We start from the raw sequence: 13,510 nt of genomic DNA on the forward strand, positions 1-13,510 counted from the left end.
CTCCCTTTCTGTTAAAGACCAGTGTCCCCTTTCCCTGACCTGGCCTCTGATTTGATCTCACTTTAAAGTATCCCACTTTAAGAGACAGTAACAAATGCTGCCTTTTTCCTGTTTGGTTTGTTTATTCATGTTCACTTGGTCTGTTATAATTAAAGACCAAGGGACTTAAGAGAAGAGCCGAGGAAGACAGCTTATGCCTTTGATATGTGGATAAACTCAATACTGGATTTGTTACAAAGCTCACTTTACCTATTACTAACCGTGTGACCTTGGGTGAGTTTCCTTGTCATTCATTAAAATACTTACTGAGGGCCCATTTCTATGCTGTTTTGTTTTATAAATGCTGGTGCTGTGATTTAAATAAATAAACAAAAATACCTGTCTTTTTTATATTTTGGACATTAATAGTGAGGCAGGAGAGAGGGCGGGGGAAAGGGAAGTAAAAAGAATTAAGATATGTTATAGATATGAACCAATTCCCTGAGATGAATGCAATTATTATGTACCACAAACACGTACTAATAACAAAATTTTAAATGAAAAAATATAACTGAAAGTTCAAGAAAAAATATAAGGGATGAAGGAAATAGAGAAGAAATGCAAGGATAGAGAGATTGGGGGGAGGAGGGAAGATGGCAAGATAAAACAGAACTATAGGGAGTCATGTGATGTGATGTTTGACCAGATCTGAGGAGGCAAGAGAGTGAGCCATGTGAACCTCTGGGAGGAAAGCATTCCCAACAGAGGAAACAGCCCCTGTGAAGGCCCTGAGATAGGAAGGCCTTGTACAGAGTACTGACAGACCAGTAAAAAGAAAGCTATGTGCGGTAGACAGCCAGAAAGTGATGGGAAGTAACATCAAAGTGACAGGGAACTAGAAACAGAGCTTTGTATGCATAATAATAAAGAGCATGGATTCACTAGAGGGTATTGATTCTAAGAGTAATGTGGTTCAATTTACCTCTGAAAATCCTCAACTAACTTCTCTGTAAAATAGGGATGATAAAGTAGTTAAGATCAATCTCCTTACTTGAATCCCAGTGCCACCACTTCCAGCAGTATAATTTTAAGTTAATTATTTAACCTTGTAAAGCTTTAGTTTTCTCATTTTTAAAGTAGAACTGATAATACCTTCTGCTTTGTAACATTGTTCGAAAAATAAATCAAATAGTACATATTACAGTGCTGAGCATAGTGCCTAGCACATGGAAAAATTCAAGACATGCTGATAGTATCAGACTAGTTAAATCAAGTGAGATCATGTGAGTGCAGTACTTGGCATGTTCTGCATAGCAAGAACTTACATGTCATCTACTGTTATTTATGAGCAATACAGATTATTACCTCAATGGCTGTTCTAAAGTAACCTGGTACATTTTTAAAGTTTATATAATTTGAAAGAGTCAGAGTAGCAAAAGTTCACAGATAATTTCCAGATATCTCAGGACTGACAGAGGATTAAATGAACTGTACTCTGTGTAAAGCACTCTGCTAGGCACTGGAATGCCTATATAATTGAGTGAGAAAGGGTTTAATACATATATATATATATTTATACAAACCTAACATATTTTTGTCTTATTGAAAAGTTATATATAATATGTATAATATATATTTATATAACACACAATGTAAATATTATGTATAAATGTAAGTGCATATATAATTATATTATATATGATTTGTAATATTTATTATAATACAATGCAAATACAAGCTTTAAAAAGAGAGAAAGAGTTGAGATAAGTCCTTGCGTGTTGCTGACCCCTATTGGGTGGAAAAAATAAGAACTGGTTTGTCAAGTTAAACTTTTTAAAAAATCAGAGAAAGTCTCCAAAGGACAATGATATTTCTTTGGGAATAGCAGGGCACTGCAAGGAGAATAGTAACTATGGGCATATTCAAAGAGATTGAGGCAAGAGGGGAGTTTTCAGAGACAAAAATGAAGAGGATTTCATCAGATACAATTTCGAACTGTAATTGTTGGCCACAATGATTTACAAGAATGCAAAATTTAATATTTTCATTCTCATTATACCTAATAAAAAAGAATTCCCACTTAAAAGCAAGTGAGAAATTGTCCCTTCTTATTGTTATTTTTTAAAATAACAGTCAGTCTGGGGTTGAACAGTTGCTGGACAGATGTCCTTACCTGAAGACTTTTTGTAAAAGGTTGTAGGGACGTTTTGCATTCTTATGGCTCTGGAAAAGTCTTTTGTGATAGTTGCTATCAGGTAATTGGGCACAAGAACCTTTTCTTCATCACCTCTCAGCTTTATTATTTTTTGTCATTGTCATTGCTAGGGTGACAGGAGCAACTCCATTTTGATTTAAACAACTTTTTTTCCCAGTCTCCTGAAAGAAAGAACTGTGAGTTATCAACTCCCTGGTCACAGTCTATATCCAGGGCCAAATTGTGCCCTTTGCGTGATTTCACATCTATGCAGATAGGGGGGTGGGGGATGGAAGCCTCATACTTCCCACAGCCTTGCTTCATCATAACGTGGCTCAGATCTCACTGCTTTCTTTTGAACTGTGCTACCTTATTCAGAAGAGATAGATCTCATCTTCCTCTCCCTTGCCCACCACACACACACACTCACACACACACACACACATGCACACACAAATATACACACATACACATAATTCCAAAACAAACCCAGGTCCCCCAAGTGTAGGTCGTTTTGGAAACTCAACCACATATCCTAATCTGATTTTAATAGCACCCTTACAAGGAGTGAAGAGAAAAAGATTAATGGAGCAGCCTGCAGTAGAGTGAGCCCTGGCTCTTTTCTTTCTCTAAAGATAGACAAAATTTAATATTTTCATTCTCATTTTATCTAATAAAAAAGAATTTCCTCATAAAAGCAGATGAGAAATTATCCTTGTTTTATTGTTATTTTTTTTTAAATCATGCTATTTTGCACAGGGCCAAGTAATACTTTCAAATGGCATAAGCATTAAAAAGGTTAAGATACTTACATATGTAATTTTAAATAAAAAGGATAAACACTAAACGTGGTTGCATCTTTCAAACATTGCAAGAATTACATGTGCAATGAAATTAAAACAGCTCGTTATTAGACTTGTAGATTATCTACTATTTTTTCCCCTCCTTGTCTACTTATTTTGGTGCCCTGCTTACCTGGTGACTCAAAAGCCTTTCCCTGTCTGTTAAGGAATCCAGCCTTAACTCCATCTGGCCAAAGCCAGTCCTCTAGAATATTCCTTTGAAGATATGTCCTCTAGTAGTGATCAGTTGTACTAAAGATCAATTATGCTCTTGACTTTTTTTAATGGAAACCATCGAACCATCCAAAGAGGTAAGAAAAGGAGACGTGATATTTTGATCTTTATTAGGCAATGTTGCGTGTTTGAAATAACAAAATTCAAAACGTCAAGAAATTGGGTAATAGAGATATGAATAGATATAGACACAGGTATAGATATAGATATATAGACCTACTCTTAGGAAAGACATAATCTTAATTAATTTTCAGGGTTATTTTACTTCTCGATTCATTCTGCACTGTTTATGCAGTAACTTCAGTGTGCATACAGGGACTAGAAGCTAGGAATGGAAACCTGTAGGACAAGCTCCTCCCAGTCTTTGTCCTCCTGGCTAATCAACAACGAAGCTTCTTTAGAGCTGTTGACGTTTCACAACTTCTACTTGGGTAAATATTCGGAGCTTCTAGTCGTTTTAGTCTCCTCTATCTAGTTCCACCCCTTTCTCTTCGCCTCCAGAGAGCGCCATTTGGATGGAGGTCTCTGTGAACTGCTTGCTTGGTTTGGGTTTGATTTGGCAGGGGAGGCATGTTTCCCATGCCTTTGTGCTTCCTCTGGTACCTTGTTCTCTCACCGTGTGCCGTCAAGTTGAATTGGGGCTGGGCAGAGGCATTCGTTCCTCCAGGCTCAGGTTCCACGCAGTGCCCACCCGTGCTGAGTTGAGCCCTCCTGCCCAGGCATAGGTGCCCCGTGCCAGATGCCCAGTTCACTCCTCCCACCTTTCCCCAGCCTAAACCCGCGCCCCTCTCTTCTTAACTTCTCACTCCTGACACAGGAGGAGCCCTGGAATCTGAGATTTCTTCCCAAGGAGAAACGGTGGGTAAGCCGGTGTCCTACCCCTCACATCCTTCATCCTCTTCTCCTCTCTGTCACCCTCCAAGGATGTATGTGGCCGACTTCTCCTTTCTTGATGCAATCTGACCAAGACTGACCCTTCCTTCCCAGAAGTTTTGGTTGCCCTTTCTCGGGTCCATTATGTTGGGCAAGGAGCAGGGAGAGAAAAATTAGCCAATAAGGAAGCAATAACTGGAGAACTGTAAGTGACAGAGCAGATGTTTATTATTTTGTTCAAAATCCTGACGCTGTTATCCACTCATACATACAAGCAGTAGGACAACGCTAGCTAAAACATCTACTTCTTGATTGTTTCTCAGGAATGTAGCAGGGCATGTTTACTCTTTAAAAAGTTTAAGGGTTTGACCTCATCTTCGACAAAGGAGCAAAACACCCTCACTGGAGGAAAGATAGCCTCTTTAATAAATGGTGCTGGAAAAATTGGGTTTCAACTTGCCAAAGACTAAAACTAGACCTATATCTCGCACCATGCACTAAACTAAAATCTAAATGGATTAAAGATCTAAATATTAAAACAGAAATGCTGAACCAGCTGGAAGAGAGGTTAGATAGAACACTTGAAGACATTAGTGTAGGAAAAGATTTTATGAACAAAACCTCAGTTGCCCGTGAACTAGCACAAACAATCAACAAGTGGGATCTCTTCTTGTTAAGAAGCTTCTGCACAGCAAGAGAAACCACCAACAGTGTGAAGAGACAACCCACAATGTGGGGAAAAAAATTTTACCAGCTGTTCCTCAGACAAAGGTCTACTATCTAGAATCTATAAAGAACTTTAAAATATCAGACCTCCCAAATTTAAAGACCCAATCCAAAAATGGGCATCTGAAATGAACACACATTTCTCACAAAAAGAAGTAGAAATAGCAAATAAACATTTGAAAAAATGCTCAACATCACTGGTCACTCGAGAGATATAAATGAAAACAACGCTGAAATTCCACCTCACCCCAGAAAGAATGGCTGCTATCATGAAATCAACCAATAACAAATGCTGGCGGGGCTGTGGAGAAAAAGGAACACTGCTCCACTGCTGGTGGGAGCATAGACTGGTGCAACCACTGTGGAAATCAGTATAGAGATACCGCAAAGAAATAGGACTAGAAGTCCCATTTGACCCAGCTATTCCCCTGCTGGGTATCTTCTCCAAATAATTAAAAGAATCATACCACAGTGATATATGTGCACCTATGTTCATAGCAGCACAATGTGTAATAGCTAAAACTTGGAAGCAGCCCAATTGCCCATCAACTGGAGACTGGATAAAGAAAATGTGGGGTTTTTTTTTATATAAAATGGAGTACTACTCAGCCATAAAGAATGAGAAATTAGAGACATTTATAGCTAAATGGATGTACATTGAGGTGATACTCTTAAGTGAAATAAATAGGACATGCATGTGTAAATACTAAATAGTTTCTCTGCTGTGAGAAACTGAAAGTGTAAATAAGGACTAAAAGGTATAATAGATAATGTGAAATAGGAAGAAAAGGGGCAAAGGGGAAGGGGAAGTGGAAGTGGTAGGAGGAAGGAAAGAAGGGAATGGAATTAATATGAGAAAATGAAAAAATAGAAACAAAGTCTTTGTAAATAGAGAGGAGTGGAGAGGTTGAAAGGAAGGGAAGGGGAATGGGGAAAAAATAAGAACCAAGGTAAATTAGCTAATGATGAATGTCATTATATTGTATACCTAAAATGTACCAATAAAATTTATTTTTTTAAAAAAGTTTAAGGGCTGGTTAGCTCTGCAAAAACAATCAATCAATAAATAAATTTTTAAAATAAAAAGTTGAAAACTACATCTGTGAAAAATAATTATCGTACCTTTTATTTTTGTACCTAAGGCATCAGAAACATGCAGTTTTGGAGACTAGAAGTCTGAAATGAGGATGTCAGCAAGGTCATACCCTCAAATGCCCTAAGGAAGGGTCTTTTCTTAGCTCTCCCAGCTTCTTGTGGATGTCTTCAGGCTTGTACTGTCTGGGCGGCTTGTGGCTTCCCAAGCCCAATCTCTGCCTCTATCCTCACGTGATCTTGTGTCCTCTGTGTATCCAAATCTCACCAAAATCCTTGGTGAGGGTTCCCCTAATTCACCATGACTTCCTCTTAACTCGATTACAGCTGTAAAGACTCTATTTTATAATAAGATCACATTCACAGGTCCTTGATAAACATGGATTTTGAAGGGATACAATCCAACCCAGCACAATACTCATAGTTGAAGATTTTAACACTTCAAACTCTCAGTGATTGTCAGAGGTATCCATGAATCCGAAACTTTAAAAAAGCTAGCCTTAAAGATAAAAGTATATTTCATTGCTATTCTTTACTGTCTTTATTCTATTCCCTTTGGGAACCTCTACAGGGTCCTGGTTAATTACTGACATTTTAGATGCCCAAGTACTGAATATTGCAAAATATTTGGGATAATCCTTTTAATATAAAGAATGATTGGATATAATAATGTTATTTTGAGACCCTTGGCTTGTTTAAAATTTAAGTAGCATTACATCTCTTTATAGAATTGGTTTAGCATAATCATGAACACAGCTTTGATGCTATCTGTAGAGCAAAAATAGTGCAACTCTGCACATTTTTTATTTGAAAGCACTCTCAGACGACATGCAAGGCACAAACATTGGCCAAAAACTGTAGCTAAGCATTGTGCCAAAAATATGCTATGTGTTTTTAAGCCAAAGACTGTTTAGGAATCAGTCCTTCATATTCTAATTATTAAATCAGGATGAAAACCAAGAGAAAAAAAATATGTTTAAAGTGCTATGCTGTAAATATTCTCTTTAGACTTAGACTTAATGTCCATGACAACTTCTTAAAATACAAATAAAATTGATCAACAGCCTATGTAGGACGGGAGAGGACTCCTCTATTTAGATCAACCAGAAAATGGTGCTAAGAAGTAGCTTGGTAAAATAATGTGAACTAAAATTAGCAAAACAAATGTGTACTAGGGGAAATGACTTTACACATATGTTTCTGAATGCGTCTGCTTAGATTAATGTTTTCCTGCACATAAAATTGGTTTTGGAAAAAGACTGCAGCTATGAAAATGAATCCACAGTAAGCAAGATATTTGGTCTTTCAGAGCTAAGATATGAAAATTATTCTTTTAAAAAATGACTAAGAATATATTAGAATTTCCAACCGCAGAACATACAAAAATTTTACCATATATGATAAATGGATAATGGAACCTCAAAACAAACCCAAATTTTCAATGTCTTCAAGATGGAAGTATATATAGCCTGGGAAAAACAAGTACCTTACCTGGCATTCCACTTGAGTCTTATGTGGCTTTCCTTTGCCATCCTCCACCCAGTAAAACGTTCTATCACTCACTCTTAATTCTGATGCTAATATCCACCTTGGAATCCACTTCTATCTTGGAAAACAGCTCATGCATGTAGGAGACTAGGTAACCCTAACAAATCTTGATAATTTGCTTGTAAAAGGAGTAGTTTGGAAATAACATCAAAAGTAAATACATTCTCTCTGGTTATAAATCAAGACTTAACAATGCATTTTTCACATTATGGTGTTAAACATGGGTTATGTTTCAGGATCCCATCAGGGCTGAAGTTCATGTATTAATAACTGTGTAAATGACTATCAGTGGAGAAGTTAGGAGTGCAGAGAAGAAGCCACTTAGAATTTTGCATCACATTCAGCTGTCCAAAGTTGGTCTCAGGAAAGCACAAGGGACCAAAGTCATTGCCTCTGCTGCTTTTCTTTTTGACTACCCATGTGTCATAGAATTGACAAAACCACGTTATTAAGCCATGTTTCCTAACTTGGTCTGATACTAAGTACTCCAAGCTAAAGTTTAGATTTATTTCTTTTCCTACTTTTTTTCTCTTTCCATTCCCTTGTGGTGATTCTTAAATGACATTAAGGTACAAAGAAGAAAACCAAGGCATTCTAAGAAATGGTGTTTGGCGATGTTCACTGCTATCTGTAAAGACTCAATCCTCATGGTTTCGCTGGGACCAGTACACAGAAGGTGTAAGCTCAAAGTCCTACAGGGCCAGGTGGTTCATATGAGATCAGTGGAGAACAAATGTATGTGCCCTGCAAAAAATGGGCAATCACTGTTCCATCCCACCAATTACTTCATGAAAAGAACACGAAGTGTGGCTTTTCAAGATATTTCTCAAGATAACTTAGACATTTTAATTTTTATGTTAATAGTCCTGATTTTTAAATGCAAACACTAATTCAAAATTCTTACAAAGTTTTGTAAGCCTAAAGGCCTGACACGACATCAAGTATTGCACAAGTCTTTGATTTCTGGAAAGAGCTTTCTGGAAGCAGATTTGGCCATGTTGCCCTGGGAATGTGGACACATAGCCTAACATCCAGGGCTTCAGTGATATCATCTGCAGATGGATGAGAAGGTCACCCTTATCTCTGAGATCTTTTATAAGGTGTGCACAAATCAATGGTGAGTTACAGTTAGTCTCCTCACCCCAAATTACAGCCCTTGGATGAGGGCATGACTGCTGATCCAACCACTAACAAAAGATCAAGTGTATCTCAATCTAGCAAGATCCAGTGATTAGTTTTTTAATATACAATTACACAGCACATTATCTAACTAAGGATCAAATCCAAGACCTCATGCTTGCTAGGCAAGCACTCAACCCCAAGCAACACCCCAGCCATCCCTGGCCTTCTCTTGGCAGAAAACTTACAAAAACACATAATCAATAGTGGATGAGAAACAAAGCAAACAGAAAAAAATAAAAACAACTCTTTTGCATACAGCAAGACACTAAAATGTTTCTCTCCCCCCCCAAAAAAGTTTCTTCTTATCACTAGTCTCAACTACTAATACAGACTTAATTTCTAAACAAGTCTCATTGTTGGATCTGTCTAAATAAATTCAGGCCACTTTAAAAGTAAAACTTCACAAAAAAAACTATATTAGTGGATGTGATCCATTCAGTAGTTTCACAGTCTATCCTCAAACTTATGTGAACCAATGTAGTGCTCCATTAATTTAGCAACAAAAGAAAAAGACAAAAATCTATTAAAGATGCTGGCTCACTAATCTGATACTCTGAATTAAAAATTATTAGGCCCATCCAAAGTTGGTGTAACTTTCCATATTTTCATTTACTTCTTGTATACAAGCCATTGATAAACTTCCCGGCAAAGCTTCCTGTTCTTTCTTCCTGAGATGAAATAAATCAATTATACAAAATCACCTTGCAGTATGGATGCTTCCTTTCCCTGACACAAATATTCTTATAAAAGTTTAACAAGAAAATTTTAAAACATCTCATCAGTGTTGTTTTTACAAAGCAACAGCTAGTTATAAACAGCCTTTTAGCTCTCAAGGAGATTTAAGATACTTCAAAGTCTTGTTCTAAATCCCCTAAATCCAGCTTGCTCTTATATATTTTCTAAAATATAGTATGTTAAGTTCAATGCTTTAAAAAATGTCTCAAGTGTTTGTACGTACTTGAAAAGTTTAAATGGCTCTTACTCTAAGAAATGGGCACTTTCAGGATCTTCAACTCAACTAACATACTTTTTTCAATTGATAAAGAAACAAGCGCCTATATTCACTGACTTTCAAACTTATCAAAGAAATAACATCTCATCTGTCAAAGGCAATGCGTATTAGTGTATTTTGATAAATGTTGAAAAAGGACATAGCTCACATCCTTGTTCTTGGAGATGGTCTTCTTGGATACTCTTATCAGGAAATAGGCGGATCTGTTTACTTTTAATATATCTCATGGGTCGGTGGCAAAAGAAAAAACTTTAATAAAAGGCATCTTGACAATTTTTAGAATTTTTTGCATTAGTAGTCACAAAAATCTTGTTATTCTGAATGTTTTAGTTAATATTCAATGATACGTGCATGCTTTTAAGCTCTGACTTGAATAAAGTATAAAATATGCCTAATGCTAAGTACTTATTTAAAACTAAAAATCATAGTATACAGTTTTCCCATAGTAAATGTTAGGTGATGATGCACACCTGGGTTACACCTGGAAGGTTGGAGTTCTTGAAAATAAATACACCAGAGTTTCTGAGGGCAATATCTTTTTATTTCACAGAAAAACTCAATTGGACTGAAAATAATTCCTCAGTTTTCTACTTTTTTTTGAGAAAAAATAATTAAAAGCAATAATAATTTATTATTTCTCAGTTTTAGTACATATTTTGAAATTTTTACATCTAAGAGGTACACAGATAATTCTTTAAGGTCCATTTCCTCTAACAACAACAAAAAAAATGTGCATCCCTTGCCATTGGCTGAGTTTCAAAATTGGAGAACAAAAGACCCAAATGTTTATCTATTTATTTTCTTGTTTTGTCAATTCTATTTACCAATGAAAAGTTGTGGAAGCATGTAGAGGCATTCATTTTCATGCATATTTTGCCCAATGACATCCTGTAATCTTTCCAGCATTGGTTTAATAGAAAGAAGGTCTTAAGTGCTTCCCAGGACATCAAACAGTCAGATATATAAATAGATACATGATAGATAGATAGATAGATAGATAGATAGATAGATAGATAGATAGTCTTATTGTGAAATTTACAAGGAAATGAATAATTTTTCTTTATGCTGCTACTAGCAGACTTTGGTGTCATACACATAGTGCTAGTTTTTCAGACATGCAGAATGCAAATGTTGTGAGGTTATGGATGCTTCCACCCAGATTTCAGAAGCAGGCCTTGGAGGCCAGGCCTGGAGAAGACAATCTATGTAGTTGTCAAAGAGAATCCAAAACTGCAGTGGAGACCCCAGGAAATCAGACATGCCAGCAATGTGGATTATCTGCTCAGCAAAGACAATGAGTAGAGCCAGCCCAAGAGAGAGGCCATGTGGTTTGCAACCAGCAATTCTGTGGGAGCAGAGTTATTTAAACCCTTTGAGCCTAGACCTAACCAAAAATTGCCCCAGGTGCTGGCCATGGAACTACAGAATTTAATGTTTACCCTGCTGGGTTTTGTTTTACTTTGGTCCCATTTATTTCTATCCCTTTATTTCTTCTTTTAGAATGAGGATGTTTTCCCTGCACCAATGTATGCTGGAAGTGTTTAAATTTCTTTTTTATTTTCATAGGACTTCATAGCTAAGAGCTTACCTTGAGATGTTCCAACAAGCTGAAACTGTAAAGACTTTGGCAACTCTTAGAGATACACTAAATGCATTTTGCATAATGTGACAGACATGAGTCCTTTGGGTGCCGGGGTAGAATGTTAAGATTTAGAGCTAAAATGTCCCCCAAAAGTCTCATTTGTTCAGAGGTGGGTTTTTGGAAGGTGGCTGGATCATAGGAGCACTATAATCAGTGGATTAAGCCACTGATGAGTTTATTGCTGAAGATGCTGTTAGCATGTGAGGCCTGGTTGGCTGAAGCAGGTCACTGGGGATGTGACCTGGGAGGGTATTCTTGCCCCTGACTCCTCCCCTGTCTTGCTGCTTCAGAGCTGCTGTGGGATGAGCAGTTGTCCTTTTCCAGGACCTTCTACTATGCTGTTTCTCCCACAACAGAAACCAGGAACCAAAATAAAAATCTCCTCCTTTAAATTCAGGTACTGTGGGATTCGGGTGCTGTATTTTATGTCAGCAATGGGAAAGTGACTAACACACTATGTCATTAAGAAGATAGACACAGCTACTGAAAGGACTAAGTTATTTATCTGTGAAAGAAGCCCGGCCTCATTTCTTTTCTTCTAAAAAACGATTGAAGAATCATCCTATAATGAGGGATTCTATGCCCAGGATGCCCAAGCACATTAGTCTTCAGAGTCTTCATTGCACAGAAGCGCCTTCCTATAGTATGCAACACCAAAATATGCGTGTAGGAGCCCTGGGAACCAGATTTTCCAAGGCCAGGGGCATGTTTGCTGTGAACTTTCTCTCTTGATGTGTTAAATGAAAGTAAGAGGAGTAAGAGCTTTAGAAAAGAAGGTATCAACTTAGTATAGTACCTTCTTCTGAACTCCATACTCTAGGAACTATACTGCCATATTTAAAATTCCATTCTCAGACCACTGACTTTAATGCAATTCCAAAGCCATCTCTTTCCTAAACGAATTTTTGAAAAAGATACTAGCTAAGAGATATGGCTTATGCCTAGGTTTAGAGTATAGATGTGGTTTAATCAAAAGGACAGATGAGAGAAAGGAAATTGGAAAGCACTTAAATTCTGTTGAATCTCAATGCATTACCTCTAAGCCTCATTGCTTGGAAATGCTGTGGCTTCTTTGAAATGAGATACAATCCTGGGTTTGGACTACTGAGATTATAAATAAGTCAATGATATCTTTTGGGGAGATTATGATTTTAATCTTGCTGAGGCTCATAGCTGAGCCTGAATAATTAGGATCTCTCCCTAAAATTTCTTCTTGCAAATTGAAAGAGATCTACATTATATCCTTGAAAAGTCACATACTCTTAAGATTTTGCAAAAATGTTGTTGCTGCTGGCAAAGTGGATTTTCTTTTTTTAATTATCTATATTATCTATATTTATTAACTATCATTAACTATGTAATAATAATCACCAGCTCTATAATTCATTCTCCACAATGTAACCATTCAATTAGTTGACATTAAGTCAGTTATTTCATAGTACACTGTTGTGTGCTACAGATTACATTCCATATAAATGTTGAATTCCAAAAAAGTCTTAGGTATTCTAAAAGATGCTAGTTGAATCTATGTTATAAATATCCCATTTGTAATATCCTGACATAGAAAAGTTTTTATATCTATGCTTGGAAATTGTATTTCAATACACGATACAAGCTTAACCTCTCTCAAATAATACATTAATTCAAACTCACCCTTGGAAACAATTTATTTTTTTAATAAGGAAAATATAATTCTAGTCAGACTTTATTTGATTGGATTGGGAGCAACCTATAGGATCAGTAAAGTATACTTCTGGATGGCTCTGGGTGGGACATGGAGGCATAACCTTGGGGTCTGACTTTTGTTCCTCTGCCTTGGAGCCAGTTGATCCTTTGAAACCATAAGCTAAATTAAACCTCTCTTCCTTTAAATTGTGGGTATCAGTTATTTTTGCCCCAGCAATGGGAAAGTTAACCAATATATTTAATTACATAAAAGACAGAAGAGACTCATCAACATCAATGATACCAGCACTATGTTAATAGATAGTTAATAAATAATGACCTGTATTTACAGAGAATATGTACAAGTGCTAACAGCTATCCACTTAATACAATATCATACGATGTTACCTCCCTAGAGTTCTTCTTTGATAAAAATAAATGTTTTACAATACATATTGGATGCTGATTCATTATAGTTACAATGTCTAGCATCGTAAGTATTCTACCCATGTTCTGCAGAC

Source organism: Heterocephalus glaber, unplaced genomic scaffold (assembly GCF_053883595.1).
Source record: "Heterocephalus glaber isolate CG9 unplaced genomic scaffold, H.glaber_assembly_v1.0 deba00001550, whole genome shotgun sequence".
Lineage (NCBI taxonomy): Eukaryota > Metazoa > Chordata > Mammalia > Rodentia > Bathyergidae > Heterocephalus > Heterocephalus glaber.